General features: G+C 42.9%; 1 long non-coding RNA gene across 2 annotated transcripts in view; it reads left to right on the top strand.

Moving 5' to 3' along the window:
- Positions 1-22,583, top strand: part of LOC144312162 (uncharacterized) — a 28,643-nt gene that overhangs the window by 991 nt on the left and 5,069 nt on the right. Inside the window, exons 1-3 of one of the 2 annotated variants that reach the window (XR_013377595.1) lie at positions 399-518; positions 829-1,600; positions 21,669-21,787. This is a non-coding gene — a long non-coding RNA (uncharacterized LOC144312162). Of the gene's footprint in view, positions 1-398; positions 519-828; positions 1,601-21,668; positions 21,788-22,583 lie in introns of those variants that run through there. The other variant, XR_013377594.1, reaches the window with a different exon arrangement.

The raw sequence follows: 22,583 nt of genomic DNA, 5'->3' as shown, positions 1-22,583 counted from the left end.
GCTCCGCATCCCCATCCCCGCCCGGCGCCCTGCCCGCCCCGCGCCCCCAGCCCCGGCCCGGCGCACCTCCAGCCCCGCCCATCAGCCCCCCGGCCCCCTTCCCCCGCGATCCCCCAGCCCCGCCCCCGCACGCCCCGCCCCCGCACACCACCCCCTGCTCCCATCCCCGCGTCCCGGCTCACCTCCAGCCCCGCCCATCAGCCCCCCGTCCCCCTCCCTGAGCCCGCCCCCAGGTCCCGGCGCTCCCCAGCCCCGCCCCCGCACGCCCCCGCCCCCACCCTGCTCCCATCCCCGCGCCCCGGCTCACCTCCAGCCCCGCCCATCAGCCCCCCGCCCCTCCCTGAGCCCGCCCCCAGGTCCCGCTCCCCGGCCCCGCCCCCGCACGCCCCGCCCCCACCCCCTGGTTCCCGGCTCACCTCCGGCAGCTCACGGGACTCCCACCCTCCCGGGACTCCCCCCTCACCTGTCCACCTCCTCCCGGAACCGAGTCCTGGCCCGGCTGCCCCACTCCCAGCGAGGTGGGCTTCCCAGCAGCCGCCAAAGCTGCCTGTAACTGCCGAGGGAGCCCCCCTGTCGGACGCAGCCCGACGGACGGCTGGCGGGGGGTGGGGAAGGGCGGAGAGGAGGCGGGCAGTGCTGGATCCGCGATCCCGCCGGCGGTCTCCGTCCCCGGAGGCCCGGGGGCCGAGGCGGGGGAGGCCGGGCTCTGGCCACAGGACCCCCGCCTCGTCCCAGGGCTGAATCCGGAGCGCCTCTCGTCGGGGTCAGCTCGCCGCCGGGAGGGTGGGGACACCCAGACCCGCGCAAACCGTTTATTCCCTCCGCTAGGGCAGGCTGGCCTCACCGGTGACCGTGCCCAGCCCTACCGACGCCGACGGCGGCCGAGAGCTCCAGGTCCACTTTGCAACTTGGGAACGCAAACAGACTCGTCTTTCAGCCTGGCTGGGAACGCAAGAGCGATTCTAGATGGAAATGGGACGAAAGTAGAGAAAACTTAAATCTCGGACACTATCCATCAGTTCTGAGGCAAAAATAAACACTCACGACTCACACCTCAGAAAGAGAGAGAAAAAAGGGAGAGAGACACCGGCTGTACCCCTTCTAGGAAGAATAAACATGACAGTTATAACCGGATTAGAGACGGAAAAGTAAGGAAAGGACTGATTAGCAGACAATAGCCTCACCGCAAATTAAAAACCAACGCTGCACGCCTAGGGTGGATCACTTGAATGCCCACTGATGACTGATTTTATTTATCAAAGGAATTTAATTGTTCTAAATACCCAAAAGGATCATAATAATAAAGGGTTCTGAGCGCTTCAGACACCCCACATAAAAGAGGCCTGCATTTTGGGGAGGGGGGGTCTTTTCCCCTTTAATCCACCTCCCCAGAATCCATGTGTTTCACACTGGCTCTTGTTCTCCGCCCTTGCACTGCCTGAGACTGACATGCCTGAGATTGACATGAAGAAGCCCCAGGGTGGGTAGTGTGATTTGAGGGCATCAGGAAGGCTCCCACCCCACCCACTGCCCAGAATCTTCCACCTCATCACTGTGCCTCACCTTCCACTAATTATCTAGTCACATTTCCGGATTTCAGGTATTCATTCATTAGCCTATTTAAACAGCGGGTGTCTTTGGGAGAGGGACAGACTGCTTGTGTGGGGACTAAGGGAGTAGAGGGGATGGGCAATATTTTGACCTTTTACTTACACCCTAGCATGAATTCCTTTAATTCCCTGTGTCACATGACTGTGTCTTGCAGTGCCTAGCCGAAGTCACTGATGTTAGCTCATCAGAGGATGGATATGTAGGAGTGCAGTGAGAAAAGAGATGGTGTTAAAGCATCAGGGTACTGAAGACATTTTAAAGTACATACTTGAGGGGATTATGGATGACAAGGAAAGAAGGTTAGGGCCTGCTAAAATAGCAACATGAGGTCCCTGGTGCCAGGACTGACGGGCAGCTCTGATGATGCCAACCCATGGTTTTAAAGACAGACTGTGCATTCTGGCACCGTGAAGTGAGCATATTGAAAGTCCCCTTATATCAACACATAACATCCAGGTGTGACTAGAATTACCGTAGAATTTCTATGCTGCTGAGACTTTATTTCTATAAACCCAAAAGGCAATTGTGCAAGAGCCCACCAAATATCTTAACACCCAAGGAAAATGTCAGTCGGCACCTGCTTATTCAAAGGCCAATATAAGGTACCTTTTAAGGGTCATACTTATAACAGGAATGAAATAATAAATAACTTCTTAAAATACAGCTAAACCTTAAACAACACGGGGGTTAGAGGCACCCACCACAGTCAAAAATCCATGTATAACTTTTGACTCCTCCAAAACTTAATTACTACTAGCCTACTATCGTTAAGAGACCTTACCAATCATGTAAACTGTCGATTAACAAGTTTATATGTTTACGTATTCTATACTGTATTCTTATAGTAAAGCTAGAGACAAGAAAAGGTTATGAAGAGAATCATAGAGAAGAGAAAGTACTTTACTGTACTTATTGAAAAAAAATCTGCGCATAAGTGGACCTGCATAGTTCAAACCTGTGTAGTTCAAACCTGTATATGTTTTTTGCTTTAGTTCAATTCTGAAACACCAGTATTCTGACCCTGAGCCAGAATGAGGCCCAGCTGTCTACTGTACAGCTAAATCAACCTTTTTTTCATATCTTTTTGTTTTTGTTTCTTTGTTCACAAGTTCTTGGAGGTCAGGAAATGCAGACTTTTAATCCAGTGCTCTCTTCAGTAACCCTCACCTCTTCTTAGATTTAAAGATGAAGGTCGGGGGGATCTGGGCCTTGGAACACAGACCTCCAAGTCACTGGTATCTGGTGCCACCCACCAAGAGGCAATCTCTTCCCTCTATCCTGTCCTTCCATTAATCCAGACACTTCTTCATCCCCACTTTGAGTTCCTACCCACTCAGTATGTGCTTTCTGGAACATCCCAGAGCCTTTTTTGTGCTTTTCTTCATAATTCTAAAACCTGCATACCTTAGGTTGTGGGTAGACTAGAAAGAACCTGAAAAGCACCTTAAAAATCCGATTGAGCTTTCTTTCCCAAACTGATGACCCTGAAATCTGCCAACTATAGAGAAGTTTATCTTTTTGCCCACAGCAGCTGTTTCACACAGGGGGTAGAACCTAAAATTAGAATACTTTGAGAACAATCGTGCAATGTATCCGGCCAAAATTTTAGCAAATGTATTAATTATAGACTCTTTTATATAGGTTTTTAAGTTGTTGCTTTATCACCTCAACAATGTGTCGACTAAGAAAGAATTCACTGAAAAGTAAAGCAAACAGGCATTTATTTGAGCAATTAGAATTGCAATTTTGGAGGCAGATTCAGGTAGAAACCTGGCTCGTGTTCTGAGGACAACAAAGAGGGAGGCAAGAGTTATACAGGTGAAGGAATATACGGGTAGTTTCCATCTAGGTCCTCCTTGTAATGAGGGATTGAAATGGGATTGGTTGAGCCAATATGCAAATGAGAGACGAAAGTTTGTGAAACTGAATTGGCTCCTTTCCAAATGAAGGAGGGGGAGGATCTGGTTGCCAGGACTTGCATCCTGAGAAGGGAGTTCTCCAAGCTGAGGAATTCAGGCTCCCTTAAAAGTTCAAAAAGTTTGGGATGCCTGGGTTGCTCAGTGGTTGAGCATCAGCCTCTGGCTTAGGGTGCTGGGATCGAGCCCCACATCAGGCTCCCTGTAGGCAGCCTGCTTCTCCCTCTGCCTATGTCCCTGCCTCTCTCTCTGTGTTTCTCATGAATAAATAAATAAAATCTTTAAAAAATAATAATAAAATTAAATTTAAAATAATAATAATTAAAAAGTTCAAAAAATTTACAGTTCCTCTGATAAGGATATATATATAAATTCCTCACCCGGATGGGTTCCCCACCCTATTTTATTTTATGTATTTATTTATTTTTTAAGATTTTATTTATTTAAAAAAAAAGATTTTATTTATTCATGATATACAGAGAGACAGAAGCAGGCGCCATGCCGGGAGCCTGACACGGGACTCGATCCTGGGAGACCAAAAATAGCGCCCTATTTTTTTAAATTTTTATTTATTTATTCATGAGCGACAGACAGAGATAGAGAGAGAGGCAGGGACACAGGCCGAGGGAGAAGCAGGCTCCATGCAGGGAGCCCGATGTGGACTCGATCCCGGGTCTCCAGGATCACGCCCTGGGCCAAAGGCGGCGCTAAACCGCTGAGCCACCCCGGCTGCTCTCCGCAGCCCTCCCCCCTCCCCCCCACCCCCGTCCTATTTTAAAAGAGACTATCTAATGTCTTAGCTAGGCTGGCTTGCTCCATTATGAGATCTCCTTTTACAAATATTTAAGTTTATTTAATTAGGAATAAGGGCACAACTTTTGTTTTTAAGGAAGTTTATTGAGGGAGTAAAGGGTATTTGGGTTTTTTTATGGTTTTTATTTAAATTCCACTTAGTTACTATGTAATATTAGTTACAGATGCACAATATAGTGATTCATGCATCACCTGGTGCTCATCACAAGTATACTCCTTCATCCCCATCACTTATTCCACATATCCCCTCACACTCTCCCTCTGGTGACCATCAATTTGTCCTCTAGAGTTGAGAGTCTGTTTCTTGGTTTGCCTCTCTCTTTTTTCCTCCTATGATCATTTGTTTTGTTTCTTAAATTTCATGAATGAGTGAAATCACATGGTATTTATCTTTCTCTGACTGACTTATTTCACTTGGCATAATACCCTCTAGTTCCATCCACATCATTGCAAATGGCAAGATTTCATTCTTTTTTATGGTTGAGTAATATTCCGTCACACACACACACACACACACACACACACATACACCACATCTTTATCCTTTCGTCAGTTGATGGACACTTGGGCTGTTTCCATATTTTGGCTATTCTGGGTAATACTGCTATAAACATAGGGGTACATGTATCCCTTTGAGTTAACATTTTTGTATTCTTTGGGTAAATACCTAGTAGTGCAATTTTGGGGTCATACAGTAGTTCTACTTTTAAGGGTATATGTTTTTGTTTTGTTTTGTTTTGTTTTAACTAAGCCCTAATAGGCCCAATGTGGGGCTCAAACTCACAACCCAAAGATCAAGAATCGCATGCTCTACTGACTGAGCCAGCCAAGAGTCCAACAGGCTTTTTTTTTTTTTTTTTTTTTTTTTTTTTTGCTGCTATAGCACCCAGCACAATGCTAAACTCCTAATGGTATAAAAATCTTTTTAAAAATATATCATTAGACATAACTCGTTGAGTACCTTCTGTGATTTGTAAACCACAGTGTTAAGTTCTATGATGAACATAAAGATAAATGTGGTTCAATCTGTGAGTTCTGATCATAGTCCATCAGGAGGAATCACACTGTAATGGGAACAGAAATCAAATGCTGGGGCAGGCCCAGGAGGAAGACTCCTTGTGGGGTTCAGAAGAGGTGTGACTTTGAGTAAATGAAGCCAGACCAGGCTCTGGCTGGAAGAGTCCCAGTTAGTTGGAAGGTGGGTTGCTTTCAAAAGACAAGGAGCAGAGAGGCTGAACAGTGGCTTGGGTATCCAGCTGGGGGAGGGTCTCAAATTGCATGCTGTGAAGTTTGGACTCTGTGTCCTAGGCAACAGGAAGTTTTGAGCACTTTATTATTTTTTTTTTATTTTAAGTTTTGATTTCAATTATATTGAGCCCTTTAAAGCAACACAATCTTTAGAAAGATCGCTCAGACACTTGTAGTACTGATAGGTTGGAGGTAGAGGCAGAGCTTAGAGGCAGGGAGAGAAGTTGAGAGGCGAATGCATCTTTGAGTTGAGAGGACATGAAGCCTGAATTAGGTGGCAGAAAGCAGGGGATAAGAAACAGAAATACCTAGCACTTGGTACATTATAAAGCACTTTCTCATAGATTTTTCTCATTTGACCCGTGCAACCTCTGGAAGGTACTGCCCAGAGTTCTATCTGAGGAAAGAGGAATAAGAGATTCATGGAATGTATTTGACATACCCATTTGGTTATCTCATAAGGAGCTGGGCCTCCTCACAGGCCACTGCCTTCTCCCTGGGGAGATGCCTGAGGCAGAATCCAGGGACCTTTGTGGTGGTGGAAAAGCCTGCAAAGACGTCTGCAGTGACAGTTGACAATCCTGACACCTTCAGTGGGAGTGATCACAAGGAGAGCAACCCCAGCCAGGATTCAGAGACATTTTCACTCACTAGCCCTTTGAAGTTAAAGAGAAAGATAGAGTGCACAAACCTAAGAAATGCAGCAAATGAATGACAGCATTTGGGAAGAATCTGCCACCAGCTCCGTTTTCTAGAGTGCAAGATGAAGCACCTAGGGAGCAAGGCTTAACCAGACAATAAAATGCCCCTTGGAGGAGGAGAAGAAGAATCGAAAGTTTTCAGCAGTAACTTAATCTAGTGGAAAAGGAGATGGACAAGTGGGGTAGAGCATTAGGGTAGTATATGGGAAAAATCAAGGCAAAAGGAGACTAGGAAATTAGATGCGCAAGCTGATGGGATGCTGGGGTTGGTATCATTTGTTCATTTCCCTTCCTTCCTTCCTTCCTTCCTTCCTTCCTTCCTTCCTTCCTTCCTTCCTTTTCTTTAACCTACTTTGTGCCAGGCAATGAGCCAGGCTCAAAGATACAAATAAGTTACTCTGAGATAATGAACAAAATGCTTTGAAGAACATGGCAATTATGTTCATTAAAGGGGTACCAGCCTCTCCTTAAAATCTGAAATGTTTGGGCAGCCCGGGTGGCTCAGTGGTTTAGCGCTGCCTTCAGCCCAGGGCCTGATTCTGGGGACCTGGGATCAAGTCCCACGTCGGGCTCCCTGCATGGAGCCTGCTTCTCCCTCTGCCTGTGTCTCTGCCTCTCTCTCTCTCTCTCTCTCTCTCTCTCTCTCTCTCTGTGCCTCTCATGAACAAATAAATAAATCTTTAAAAAAATCTGAAATGTTTGAGGGGTTCACACTTGGTTACACATTCAAACTTGAGACTATCTAATTTTTAGAAATATTCCTCCCTGGTGGCTTCTAATTTTAAAAGCTCCTTTCCTTCAATATTTCACTTATCTCGGGATCCCTGGGTGGCGCAGTGGTTTGGCGCCTGCCTTTGGCCCAGGGCGCGATCCTGGAGACCCAGGATCGAATCCCACATCAGGCTCCCGGTGCATGGAGCCTGCTTCTCCCTCTGCCTATGTCTCTGCCTCTCTCTCTCTCTCTGTGACTATCATAAATAAATAAAAATTAAAAAAAAAAAATTTAAAAATATTTCACTTATCTCCACGAAAGTTCTTACATTGTCAAAATATGCCTTCCAACTATTAGAACCCTGGTGATGCCCTGCTCCCTATTGGCTATTAGGAATGGCTATTTCTCCTCCCATTGAACAGTTAGCACATTCCTCTGAGACATCCTTTCTTTGGTGATAACATTCTTAGGTCCTACAGCTGGTCTTCTGTGAAGATATGGTTTTGAACTACTTTGCCCTTTTAATCACTCTCTGCCAGACACATAACAGTTTGTCTGTGTTTTTCTTAAAAGGTAGTGTCCATATGTGAGTGAAATATTCCAGATGTGTTGGGCAAGTTCTAAATAGCTTTGGAGTATTTCCTTCATTTTGCTGGTAGCCTGCTTCTTTTGAAGCTTAAAATCAAAGTTGGAGTTGACACATCACATTTCTGAAAAATAGTGAACTTCAGTTCAACTTAAATTTTAACTCCTTTTCAAATAAGTTGCAAAGAGAATAACGGCCTGTCCCCGTAAGTGTTACCATTAAAAAAGATAAACAAATATGTTTATTTAAGCGTGAAACATTTCTGGAAGGACATATACCAAAGCAGGAGTGGGAAAGGGGAATTCCGAGAGGGAGAGTTTGTAAACTTTTATTTTATACCCTTTTGTACTGTTTGCATTTTATGTGAAATATTTAATGAAATAAAAGGTATAATTCAGTCAGTTAAGTGTCCAACTCTTGGTTTCTGCTCAGGTCATGATCTTAGGGTTGTAAGATTGAGCCCTATGTCTGGCTCTGTGCTGGGTATGGAGTCTGCTTGAGATTCTCTTTCTCTCTCCCTCTGCCCTTCCCCCTGCTCTCTTTCTCTCTCTCTCTAATAAATAAAATAAAACAAATCTTTTTTGAAAAATCATAATTTGGGGTACTTGGGTGGCTCAGTTGCTTAAGCGTCTACCTTCAGCTCAGGTCATGATCCTAGAATCCTGGGATCCAGCCCCACATCGGGCTCCCTGCTCCACAAGGAGTCTGTTTCTCCCTCTCCCTCTGCCACTCCCCCTGCTTGTGCTCTCTCATTTTTCTCTTTCTATCCATCAGATAAATATAGTCTTTTTTTAAAAAGATTTTATTTATTTACTCATGAGAGACACAGAGAGAGAGGCAGAGGGAGAAACAGAGGGAGAAGCAGGCTCCCTGAAGAGAGTCTGATGTGGGACTCAATCCCAGGATCACACCCTGAGCCGAAGGCAGATGCTCAACCATTTAGCCACCAGGTTTCCCAATAAAATCTTTTTTAAAAGATCATAATTTTATTCTTAACTATACTTAGTCAGTGAATAATCACATGACTCTTTTTGTATGAGCTACAGTTAATCTGAATTATTTTTGTGTAGCTGGATTTCTTTTAACCTAAATGCAATACTTCAATTTATGTACATTAGATTTCATCTCATTTTATTCAACCTATTGAATCTGGGAAGAGCCTTTTGAATCTTTATTTTTTTAAATCTAACTTAAAGACCTAGCTTTCTCAGAATTCTCTCATCTACCAAATAAATAAATATACCGTTTATAGCAATAATAATAGTGGTAAAGCCTAATATTTTTAAAGGCTTAATATATTCTGTGTACTAGAGTAAGCATTTTACAGCAGTATCTAATTTACTCTTCAGAACAGTTCCTTTGAGGTTAGTGTAATTATCCCCATTTATGGATGATGAAACCAAAGTTAAGAGAAGAAAATTAACTTGGTTCCATTCACACATGTATTTAGTGGTAGAGCCAAGATTTGAAAGAAAGCTCTATGACTCAGAGCAAGTGTTCTGTTTTTTTTAATTGTGATAAAAAACCCACATAGCATGAAATCCACCCTCTTTTAAAAAAAAAAGTATAATTAACATGCAGTGTTATATTAGTTTTGTGTGTACAGTATAATGATTAAACAGTTCTATACATTACTCAGTGCTCATCTAAAATCCACCCTCTTAACAAATGTTTAAGGGTACAGTATAATATTGTTAACTATATTCATGTTGCAGAGTGGCTGTTCTTTTTCTTTTTCTTTTTTTTTTTTTTTTTAGAGAGGGAGAGAGAGATGAGTGGTAGGGAGGGGGAGAAGGAGAGAGAGAGGGAGAGAGAGAATCTTAAGTAGACTTCACACCCAGGGCAGAGCCCGACATGGGGCTCCATCTCATGACCCCAAGATCATGACCTGCGCCAAAACCAAGAGTCGGACACTTAACTGATTGAGCCACCCAGGGGCCCAGCAGAGCGGCTGTTCTTAACCACTGCAGTATCCATGCCATCAGTGAAAGTGATAAACAGAACAGGGTCAAGGACAGAGACTTGTGCCAGAGTCCCTGCCCCAGTGTGACAGCAATCTGTTGACTCACATTTTGTGTGTACATTTTACTGTCACTCAACTGTGTGAGTTATCAAGGACCAATAGTGCTTCAAACCGAGCTGTCCAATATGACAGCCACTAGCCCTAGAGGGCTACTGACAACTTGAAACGTGGCTAGTCCAAATTGAGATGTGCTGTAGGTATAAAATACACACTGAGATTCCAAAGACAGTATGAAATAAGGAATTTAAGATATCTTATTAGCAATTGCTCATGTTGATTGCATGTTAAAAAATAATATTTCGGATATATTTGGTTAAATAAAATATTTCATTAAAATTAATTCCACCTATTATTTTATTATGTGGCTACTAGAAAATTTGTAATAACATATGGGGCTTGTATTTGTGGCTCACATTACATATATATATATATATATATATATATATATATATATATGTTTTGTTTTAATTTGGAGAGAGAGAGAGCAGAGTAGGGAGGGGCAGAGGGAGAGGGAGAGAGAATCTTAAGCTGGGCACGGAGCCTGATGTAGGGCTCAATCTCACAATCCTGAGATCATGATCTGAGCTGAAATCAAGAGTTGCCACTTAACTGAGCCACCCAGGCGCCCCTCACATTATATTTTTATTGGACAGCACTGGCCTAAAATAAGGCCTGGATCTCCAAGGGCTTACAATTCAGATACACATATATGAAAAAGTTCAAAACAATAAGAAGGTTATTGATTAATATAAGTACAAAACTAGAGTGCTAGAAATTCCAGGAGTTCACAAAAGGGAACTATCGCTAGAGAAGGACAGAGGGGAGGAAATTGAACTCCTCTAGACCTTAAAGGAGATAAAAAGACATGCTTTCTATAGCACAGGGGCCACCATGACCAACACTGTGAAATGGGCGGTAGGCCTGTGAGCAAGAGTGAGGGCGATGATATGAGCAGGCAGGTTATGGAGCCAAGGTGGGATCATTAGCCATGAAGCCCATGAAGCTCTTGGACTTGCTTTTCAATGGAGAGGAAGCTTAGGTATTGCTAGCAAGGAGTGATGAAATCTGTGGGCTGTTTTTCCACCAAAAGTTCTCACGTATTTATTATTGAACCAAACTACTAGCACAGAAGCATAGAAACAAAGAGAAAAATCATTTTCCTGGGAAAACATGGCCAACTGTCCAGAGATAGTGATGTTTTCAACTTGACTTAAGATGCTAGTGACCTTGATATGACACAAACATGTGCATCTTGTGTGGGATTCCCTATAGACCCAGCCTGGTTCTTCTCCAGTCCCTTCTTGGAGTTGGACCTGATTCTGTTTTCGTTTGAACCCACTGGGGAACAGGGCAATTCTGCTTTTGTTTCTTGGCCATGAATCTCATGATCCTGAAAGTCTTGTGAGCAGCTCCAGGGAACAGAGGCAACCGCACACACCATGATGGTGGTGAAAGGGAGAGAGCAAAATCTGTTTCTGACAAGGCAGAGGTCAGGAGGGGCTAGTGAGGGAGGTGAGGAGCCGATGCACTATAGCAAGGAAAGAACAATTTAGAAACTCATGTTTTGGTCCATACAGGAGTTAAAGCTGCCCCAAACCCAGGGTCTGGCTGTGAGATTAGAGAGAGAGGAGCTATAAGAGATGGGATTTTAAAAAGTAATAATAACCAGGGATGCCTGGGTGGCTCAGTGGTTGAGCATCTGCCTTCAGCTCAGGTTGTGATCCCGGGGTCCTGAGATAGAGTCCCACATTGGGCTCTCCGCAGAGAGCCTGCTTCTCCCTCTGCCTGTGTCTCTGCCTCTCTCTCTGGTTCTCTTATTTATAAATAAATAAATAACCTTTTTTTTAAAAAAAAAGGTAATTATAACCAAAAAACTAAAACCAAAATCCACAGGACTTGATGACTGGCTGTGTATAGTTGAGAATTATCCTCTGAGGCTATGTAGGCACGCTTTCTTTTTATCCTGAATAAATGAGAGTTGAGCGAATGACTATCATGGTCACTGGGACTGTCACACACAATAAACGCCGTTCAGTTGACAAGATTCAACTTGAAACAAGCCATTCAAAAGCTCCCTTAATAATGGCCAGCGTTTCCAAGAACCCTTTGGTTGGAATTCTTTGCAGATAACAGCTTAACTGAAACCAAAAATCATGGAGTTTCCCCACTTGGCATTGCTCAGTATTTAAATGAATACCAAATAACGGGGTTAAAATTCACTGGGCAGAGCAGAGGAAGATTGAAAGCTCTCACCGCACATTGGCGGGGAATCCACACAAAGAGCAAAGGGGAATTGGCATGTAAAGAGAGTCGGAGCATCAGACGGAATTTAGACAAAGTCATCAGTGTCCCACGCAGCAGAGTGAAAGCGAATGGGCTGTATTCAGCTCTACAAGTTAACCAAACTGAATGGCAAAGAGTGATGTGGTCCTTTTCTTATCCTTCTGCTGGGAAGGTTAGTACCAGAGTTTAATGAACTGGTTAAATAGGTTTATGTGCTCACTGCAGGCAAGTTTATTAATAGGAAACTGAAAATAGCTTTTAAAAATGACTTATCTGTCATCTATCCTAGATACCCTGATCGACTATTGCTCATTTGTTCACTCACTTGTTTTTTTAAGTGTGCTATTTGTTAAATCCCTACCATGCGCCAGACACTGTGATATGTGATAAGAATATAAGCAAATGGTTTCTCCCCTCAAGAAGCACACGAGGCCAGCACATAGGCTCAGGAGTTAAATAAAAATACCTGGTCCTCTGAAGTGTCAGTAAGTGAAGCCCAGTGCTCTGGGGGCAATGGCAAGTCACTGTAGGCTTAGGCAAGGAGGTGACAGGATCCAGTGTTAGGTTCCACACTCATTAGTCATGGATTCTGGATTTGTGAATTTGCCTACTTGCTAAAATTTTTTTTTAAGATTTTATTTATTTATTCATGAGAGACACACAGAGAGAGGCAGAGACACAGGCAGAGGGAGAAACAGACTCCATGCAGGGAGCCCAACGTGGGACTCGATCCCAGGTCTCCAGGATCACACCCTGGGCTGAAGGCGGCGCTAAACCACTGAGCCACTCGGGCTGCCCCTACTTGCTAAAATTTATTTGTGACTTATATATCAATATTTGTGGCACTTTCATGATCATCTGTGAACATGCATAGAGGTGAAAATTTTGAGTCTCCCCGTGCACACATTCTCAGCTGAGGTCTTAAGGTGATGCTCTGCTTTCTTGTTTCAGCTCATAGTGTAAACAAGTGTCCTTTTTGTGGGCTACTTAGTGCCACATTTTTTGCATTTCTTTCGCTTTCTGTTTGTGATTTCATTGTTTAAAATGCCCCACAAGCTTAGTGATGAAGTGCTGTCTGGTGTTCCTAAGTGCAAGAAGGCTATGATGTGCTGTATGGAGAAAACAATTGTGTTAGGTAAGTTCCACTCAGGCATGAGTTGCAGTGCTGGTGGCTGTGAGTTCAGTGTCAATGGGCCAGCAATATATACTAAGTAAGGCATCTTTAAACTGAAACCCCCCGGGGGAGGCCTGGGTGGCTCAGCGGTTTGACATCTGCCTTCTGCCCAGGGTGTGATCCCGGAGACCTGGGATGGAGTCCTACATCAGGCTCCCTGCATGGAGTCTGCTTCTCCCTCTGTCTATGTCTGCCTCTCTCTCTGTGTCTTTCATGAATAAATAAATAAAATATTTGAAAATAAATAAACTGAAACCTCCCTAAAGCCAGGTGATGCATTAATGGGTTGATGAAAATGCTGTGACCAGAAGCTCTCAGGAACCTGATCCTGTGCCTCCCCTTAGAAGTAATGACTCCGAATTCACTAATTCAGTGTCTGGGGCAACTTCATAGAACATATTAAATAACAAAAATCAAGTGTACTTTGGAAAGATCTCTCTAGCAGAGTTGTAGTCAATGGATTCAAGTGTTTCCTACCTGCTGCCATTGAATCTAGTTAGACTATCATAGCACTTCTGAAAAGTTGAGAGCCTAGACCAAAGGAGTAGCAGTGAGGATCCATTCATTCATTCATTCATTCATTTAGTAACCAGGTATTTTATGGGGGATATAGCCAAGCAGAAGGCAGGCAAGACCACTTCATCATGAAGCTTCCTTGCAGGAGTGGAGAGGAGGGGTCTGATTGACAGGTATCAACAATGAGGTCTGAGAAAAGAGAGAGGAGAGGTCAAGGGTGAGCCTGGAGTTCTGTTTCGGGCAGCAAGGTGAATGGTCCTAATTCTATTAAAGAGAAGGAACTTATCAAGGATACAATAAAGAAGTCAGTTGGATACATATTGAGTTTTGAGGTAAAGGGAGAACTTCCAATAGGAAGTCCAGTGGCAGGTAAATACATGTATCTGAAGGTGAAGAGAGTGGTCCCTCCTCCCACTCCCCACTCCCAAGATGAACTCTAGACAAAATGATCAAGTAGAAGAAGACCTCTCAGTGCTTCCCTTATTCTTGGAATTGCAGAGATTCTGTACCTCTAGGTGTCAGTTTATTTTGTAAACTAATGCTCTTGGGGAAACAAGAGACCCTGGGGAGTTGAATTTATTAATTGCTTGTATACAAGCCTCATCTCCTCTCCCAGTTTTAAAGTACTTGGTGGTAGAAGTTTTGCTTTGCTCAACTTATTTGAATTATCCTCAGTCTGTAGCACGTGCAAGGCACTTAGTAGCTAGTGGAAAAAGATTTGTAGAATCAGTCCTAAAAGTGGGAGGCTTAAAGTGGATAAGAAGGGAAGGTGATGTCAGGGCAGGTGAGTGGTAAGAGGACGCTTTAGTGACTAGCAGGACTTTTCTTTATCCCTTAAATTGTACGCTGTAGGCCACTACTGATTTTTATCAGGAAGCAGGGACTTTTAATATCTTGTCCTCTACTGTTATCCCTAAGGCCGGATGAAAACCTGGCATATCGTGAGCATTCGACAATTCTTTGTTGAATAAATTACCCCTTGATTTTGCTCTGTAACTCCCACAGGTTTTTGAGGTTTTTAAAATTTATTCACGAGAGACCGAGAGAGGCAGAGACACAGGCAGAGGGAGAAGCGGGCTGCCTGCGGGGAGCCCAGTGTGGGACTCGATCTCAGGACCCTGGGACCACACCCGGAACCAAAGGCAGATGCTCAACCACTGAGCCACCCAGGTGCCCCTCCCACAGGTTTTATAAGAGATACAAAGAGCTTTATGTGTCAATAATGCACTCATTGAATTTTTTTTAAAGATTTTATTTATTTATTCACAAGAGACAGAGAGGCAGAGACATAGGCAGAGGGAGGAGAAGTAGGCTCCATGCAGGGAGCCCAATGTGGGACGCAATCCCGGGACTCCAGGATCATGCCCTGAGCCAAATGGAGATGCTTAACCACTAAGCCACCCAAGCATCCCTACACTGGCTGAATTTTTAATCTAGAATAGGAGCAATTGCTTTTAGGATATGAAGGCTGTAACTTCAAGGATTTGTTTGAGGACTTCTGACTGTGGCCATATGGGGGTCACTGGTACCAGAGTTGCTCTCCTGCCCTAAACAACTAGAACACTGAACGAACTCTAGGAACTGGATGTTTTCAGATTTTAGACAACGGGCAACAACTGACTGGTCCCAGAAAGAGCAATCCAAATAGGGAGAGTCCTACAATTGCCCTGACTTTTTGTCTGGAGGAACTTTCCAGAAACCAGGCAAGGTGGGAGGCAGAGACGCTAGAGAAACTGAGATGGACATTTGAAGAGGCAGAGGCAGCTGGAGCAGGCAGAACATTGGAGAAGAGAGGGCCGTGCAGTCTGGTCCCGAAATCTACATGGGGCTACCCTGAAGTCGGCTGAACGCCTAGCTGTGCATGCATGGGATGTGACACCAAAGAACAACTACCAAGGAGCTATCGGCTGAACAATTGCCAGAGCCACCACAGGGCCAGGAGATGCTGAGTTTCCAGAGGCCAGAGGGGACAGGCCCACGTGAATGGTAGCAGCCGGTGCAGAAACCAGAGGCTCACTTCGTAGTTGTAGGACTCTACTAGTTCTAAGTAAAGGCATTTGTCTTATTTAAATTAACCAAAATTCCAAGATTTGGCTTTCTCTTAGGACCATGAAAAGTCATATTTATATTTTTCTTTTATTTTTTCATTAAAAAAATTTTAGGTAAACTCTATACCTAATGTGAGGCTCAAACTTACAACCCCGAGATTAAGAGCCACATGCTCCACCAAGTGAGCCAGACAGGCACCCCCCTATTTCTATTTTTCTTTATATTTAAATATATAGCCTAACTATTTTCTACATGGTCAGATACCCCAGAGACACCCTGAGGTCATCAGTTTGAAACTTAAAGTTAACAATTTATGCCTTTTATTAGGAAAATCTATAAAATTAGAGCACCATCAGAAGATTAATTTTACTTTTTTCAGAAGATCAATTTTAATTTCTATTTGTGCAACACAGCATCCTTTCTTTTTAAAATATATAACATTTAATTCAAGTTAAATAAAATTAAATATTATTTTTTAAAGTATAAATAACATAGCATATAGAAGAAAACATAGAAGAAAAAAAGTTGGCCTATAATCCCACCACTCACAGATAACCATTCTTTATACTTTTTAACGAACACTTTCTCATACATTATCTCATTTGGTCATCACATCAACCAATTAAGCAGTCAGAGTGCATATTATCCATATTTTATGGATGAAATTAAGTGGCTTGCCTGAGGACACATCACTTAATGGCCAGGAAGCCAGATCTGGGCTCAGATATTCTGACTGTAGATGCTTCTAGGCTCTGGGAGCTACACTTCCCAAGGAACAATTCTCCATATTCCCCAGTCTTCACTTAGCTTTTCCAATGAAGTAGAAAAGATGCTACGAAAACAGTTCAACTGTAACTAGCAAATAAACTTTTTTAGGTTTAATAGTTAGAGAAATCCTTCAGGAAAACAAAGAGAAATGCATTCAGAAGAAGTCATCTTTCTTTTTTTTTTTTTTAAGATTATTTTTATTATTCATGAAAGACAGAGAGAGGCAGAGACACAGGCAGAAGGAGAAGCAGGCTCCATGCAGGGAGCCCGATGCAGGACTCGATCTCAGGTCTCCAGGATCATGCTCCGGGCTGAAGGCAGGAGCTAAACCACTGAACCACCTGGGCTGCCCAAAGTCATCTTTCTTTGAGTGGAAGGAAGAGGCTTTCACTTTCGGGTAGTAGATTTTAAGAAGAGGAGGACACCCTAGTTTATATGCCACATGCTGACCAAGTAGATTTCCAATGAGTGAGAGCAAAGTGGCCCAGATCAAGAATTACACTGGGATAATTTCTGGATGTATCTAAGGAAACTGGGGAGGAGGACACCTGAAATTTAAACCTTCATTTTGTGGGTGCCTGGGTGCCTCAGTAGCTTAAGCATCTGCTTTTGGCTCAGGTCATGATCCCAGGATCCCAGGATTGAGCTCAACTTTGGGCTCCCTGCTCAGTGGGGAGTCTGCTTCTCCCTCTGCCCCCCCCCACCTCACCTTGTGCTCTCTCTCTCAAATAAATAAAGTCTCTTAAAAATAAATAAATAAATAAATTGTCATTTTGTAAATTTAAGAATAAAGAATTTTCCTAGTTCCCAAATCTGCTGGTTTTTTGAAAACCTGATTCCTCAGTGAGTCTACTACCTTTCTTTTTTTTTTATTTAAATTCAGTTCAAACTTCATCAAGCTTCCTGTTGACAGTAAGAGGACTCTGTTTCAAAGCATTCCAAAATTAAGGACTACCCAAAATGCATATTTACTCTTCCTGTGTATATTAGCCCTCTTATCTGGAGCTCCCTGGAAAGCCCTGGTGAGCATAGTGAGTTCTTCCATCTGGGCACATTTTGCCACTGCCAAGAGATCATTTTCTGAGGTTAAGTGAGTTTGTTACAGGATATTTTCCTGCTTCAATCTGAAGAGATGGCCCATCAACCAGTAACATTAAGTCTGCATTTTTCTAAAGTTTCTGATAAATCCATTCATGAACAGAGCTTAGATAGTTATAGAATTTCCCCTTCTTCAGGAATAGAAGAGTACCAGGGTCCTAGGAATTATAATGATGAATAGGAATAAGGAAGTAACAGGATTTCATAGGACAAATGTTGCATATTTTCAATGAGTAACAAAGATTGTCCAGCAGGGCAAACCATCATATATAAAGGAGCCCCTACAACCAGATTGGCAGAACAAACCTAGAGACATGCTTCCTGATTGTAAAATCTATTACAAAGCTCTAGTAAACACTGTGGAACTGGCATAACGACAGACATATAGACCAATGAAATAGAACTGAGAATGCAGAAATAAACCCTCACATTCATGGTCAATTGATTTTTCCACAAGGGTGCCAAGACCATTCAACAAAGAAAGAACAGTCTCCTCAACAAATGGTGCTGGGAAAACTGGACATCCACAGGCAACATCCATGTGTGCTACCCTGTACCATATACAAGGATTAATTCACAGTGGAACAAAGACAGCAATAAATGGATTAGGGACTTAAATTGAAGAGCTGAAACCATAAAATTCTTAGAAGAAAACACTAGAAAGACCTTCATGACCTTGGATTTGGCAATGTGCTTTTAAGCGTGACACTGAAAGCACATGCAACAGAAGAAAAAAGTAAATTGGACTTCATCAAACCTGAAAACTTTTTTAATTCAAAGAATACCATCAAGAGAGTTAAAATACCATCAAGAGGAGTACTTAGGTGGCTTAGTCGGTTAGGCATCTAACTTTGGCTCAGGTCCTGATCTTAGGGTCTTGGGACCCAGCCCCACATCAGACTCCCTGCTCAGTGGGGAGTCTACTTCTCTCTCTCCTCCTTTCCCCACTTGTGTGCACTCTCTCTCTCAAATCAATAAATACTATCTTAAAGATTTTATCAGGATCATGCCCTGAGCCAAAGACAGACATGCTTAACCACTGAGCCACCCAAGCATCCCAAATAAATAATATATTTAAAAAAAAAAAAAAGAATTAAGGGGCACCTGGGTGGCTCAGCAGTTGAGCATCTGCCTTCAGCCCAGGGTGTGATTCCAGAGTTCCGGGATCCAATCCCACATCGGGCTCCCTGTATGGAGCCTGCTTCTCCCTCTGCCTATGTCTCTGCCTTTCTCTTTCTGTGTCTCTCATGAATAAATAAAATCTTTAAAAAAAAAAAAAGAGTTAATGGAAGGAAATATGAATGGATGGAAATATTTGCAAATTATCCTTCTGACAAGGTTTAATATTCAGAATATAAAGAACTTCATCTCAACAACAAAAAGAGTAACCAATTTAAAAGTGGGCAAAAAGGGATCCCTGGGTGGCGCAGCGGTTTGGCGCCTGCCTTCGGCCTAGGGCGCGATCCTGGAGACCCAGGATCGAATCCCACATCGGGCTCCCGGTGCATGGAGCCTGCTTCTCCCTCTGCCTCTCTCTCTCTCTCTCTCTCTCTCTGTGACTATCATAAATAAATAAAAAAATTAAAAAAATAAAATAAAATAAAAGTGGGCAAAAAGCTTGAGTAGACATTTCTCCCCAAAAAAATACACTGACAGAGAAGCATGTGAAAAAATGCTAGACAAAATTCATCATTAAGGAAATGCAAATCAAAACCACAATAAGCTACCACCTCACACTTATGAGGATGGCTGTAATTTGAAAAAATAAACAATAACAAGTGTTGGCAAAGATGTAGAGAAATTGGAGCCCTCAAATATTACTGATGAGAATGTAAAATGGGGCAACCCACTGGATCAAGAGAGAGACTGTGGTAAGTTCTTGGTGGCTCATGATCCCCAAGAAGTTGAGTCTCATATACAAATGTGTAGACAGGCTTATGATAATTAGGAAGGCCAAGGTGGTGGCTTGTTGAAAGGCTAATTTGAACTCCTGAAAGGCCCTTTCACGTTAAGCTCCTGGGGAGAGATTCTGTTATGTCATCTAGTTAAGTCATCTAGTGGCATGGCAATTCCAGGGAACTGGAAGCCATTGTCTGCAGCAGCCAGTGGGACCCAGGAATCCTCTTAATTGTGTCTTAGTTACTGGCCTGGGAAAGTTCTGAAGGTCCTGGGGTATGTCAGAAGTGAAGGGATTAGCTTCCAGTTTAACAGAATACTGCAGTGTTTGGATAGAGACATAGATAAATTCCTCTCAACCTTACTTGTTTTCACACCCAAATCCTGCCTGTATCAAAAAATGTTTTGTATCTCCCTGACCAATTTGGATTTGATTCAGATACCAGAGTAATAATAAATCAATGTGCAAATTAGCCATGGTCTCACTCTGGACAGGGGTGTTTTCAAGGATTTCAAGGAATAATGAAATTTGGTGTTTTTCTTGGCACAGTAAACCCCTCTCCCTCAAAGTTAGTGCTGCTGGGTTATTAAGAGGAAGGAAAGTTCCTAAGTTAAAGGTCTGTGGACAACTGCTACTGGTGTTGGGAACGTTTGAGGATTATTCAGAGATACCCACCATCTGACTTTTGTCAATTCATGAAGTTATTCTGAGCCTTAGTTTCTTTGAAAGCGTTCAGCAAGAAGCTGGAGGTCTGGCAATGGGCTCTTTCCGACTCTAGCTTTTGCTTGTATATTAAATCCCCTATTTCTGGATTAAGGCCATTTCCAAAAGTGAGGAGAGAGCTGGAGTCACACCTGCTGACAGCTCTACTTCCAAATGCTGTCAAACGGTGCGAAAGAGCCTGTTGTTGCAGTCTCCAAGGGGCCCATCCTTTCTTTGCCTAAGGACTGACTCAGAGCCCAATGTGTTTTCACAGGAAAGATCTCGGTATAGCTTCTAAAAGATCTTGTCCAACATCTACAACTTTTCTAAATCTATCTGATTTCCTCCATCGTCTTAAGCCACACTCAAGTCTTCCCATACTGGCCTTTGAAACCCAATTGTTTTTGCTAACAATTCCTACTAACATATGAACGGACTGGGATAGATCTACGAGTCCTAGATTACATGTCCGAAGACTATTCTAAACTCTTCTGTAAATTTCCCTCCATCCTATCTAATTTCTCCAAAGGCTCTGTCTGGAAAGACTTTGACAATGGCTCTCACCTAGGGCAAAGAACAGGGCTTAACACCAAGTGTAAGGGATTTTCTGCGTTGAGGAGGATTTAAATTAAAAAGATAACTGAACTTTAAAGTTTCTGGTTCAGGAGGGAAGGAGACAGATCAGGGGAGAAGGGGGGCAGAGGGAGATGGAGCACAGAATGGAGAAAGGAATAGTAAGAATAAAGGCTATTTGATTTGAGTTGGGATTAAGGGATTCAGAAGAGAGACACAGGGATCCCTGGGTGGCTCAGTGGTTTAGCACGTGCCTCTGGCCCAGGGCATGATCTTGGAGTCTCGGGATCCAGTCCCACATCGGGCTCCCTGCATGGAGCCCGCTTCTCCTTCTGCCTGTGTTTCTGCCTCTCTCTCTATCTCTCATAGATAAATAAAATTTCTTTAAAAAAAAAAAAGAGAGAGACACAGTTTTATGTTTTTTCTTTGCTGTGGTGAAGGACTCTCTTAAGGAAGCCACTTTAAAACCCAGATTTCAGGGCACCTAGGTGGCTCAGTCATTTGGGCATCTAACTTTTGATTTCAGCTCATGTCATGATCTCAGGGTCATGAGATTGAGTCCCACGTCAGACTCCAAGAGTGCTAAGCAAGGAGCCTGCTTAAGATTCTCCCTCTCTCTCCTACCTCTCCTCTCTGTTTACATGCATGTGTGCTCTCTGGTTCTCTCTCTCTCTCCCAAAAAAAAAAAAAAAAAAAAAAATTCTTTCAGATGCTCTCTCATACCAATAAAAAAATTTAAAATATTGAATATTTGGAAATGTTTCCTTTTTGTTCTAGGCATCTCTCAAATGACTCTGTGGCTATCTAAAATTCCCCAAAGTGGCTACTGTAATGTTAAATTATCTTTGGTGAAGTGATGCCATTTAGAAAGATAAGTACACAAATGTGAGTTATAACATGAATACAGATATGGGCTAGAAGAGCTGTGCACGTAGATGCAGTCCAGTAGAGTCTTGGAACAGTTGGTCCAAAGTACCAGTTATATGTCTGTGTCACAGGTACCCCAAGCAACTGGCCGAGTCATAAAAATACAAATCAGCATAGCTGCAGTTCCCAGAGAGTGGAGGATTTGGAGAGAAGATCTCTCTCAGAACCAGACTGTCATGGAGAAAACAAGGTAAGCCTGGGGAAAATTCTCATAAAGATTTTTTTTTATACAATGTTATTGACGAATAGATTACATATTATAAAATCTATCCATCTTAAGTGTTCAATTTGATTGTTTTTGGTAAATTTGCAGAAGTGTACAACTATCTATGCAATCCAATTTTAGAACATTCCATCACTCCAAAAAGTAACTTCTTGTCCATTTGCAGTCACTTCCTGTGTCTACTCCCAGCTCTAGGCAACCATTATTTTACCTTCTGTCTCAGTGCATGTATCTATTCTGGGCATTTCATATAAATGGAATCATACAATACATATGGTCCTTGATGTCCAATGTCTTTAACTTTGCTGTTAATGTTTTCGAGTTTCATTTCGTAAGATTTTGATGAGTGACAAAGGACAGTTTGTCCAAAGGACAATGACCTGAGATGAAAACCTCTGAATTTCTCAGTCCCCAGGGCTGGCTTGAGAAATGTACTTATCCGCCCTTTGAATTTTCTTCTTCTTCTCCTTCTTCTTCTTTTTTTTTTTTTTAACATTTCATTTATTTATTTATGAGAGACACACAGAGAAGGCAGAAACATAGGCAGAGGGAGAAGCAGGATCCCTGAAGGGAGCCCAATGTGGGACTTGATCGCAAAACTCTGGGATCACGCGCTGAACCGAAGGCAGATGCTCAACCACTGAGCCACCCAGCTGTCCCTGAATTTTCTTCTTATAGACATATAATAAACATGAAAGAGAAATATAGCAGCATTATTCGCGATGACAGATTTCTACCAAGGTTAAAGTTTTTCCAAAGCTGT

The sequence above is a fragment of the Canis aureus genome, chromosome 4 (assembly GCF_053574225.1).
Source record: "Canis aureus isolate CA01 chromosome 4, VMU_Caureus_v.1.0, whole genome shotgun sequence".
In the NCBI taxonomy this organism is placed as follows: Eukaryota; Metazoa; Chordata; class Mammalia; order Carnivora; family Canidae; genus Canis; species Canis aureus.
The sequence above is the reverse complement of the archived record's forward strand: the minus strand, read 5'-3'. Positions and strand labels throughout refer to the sequence as shown.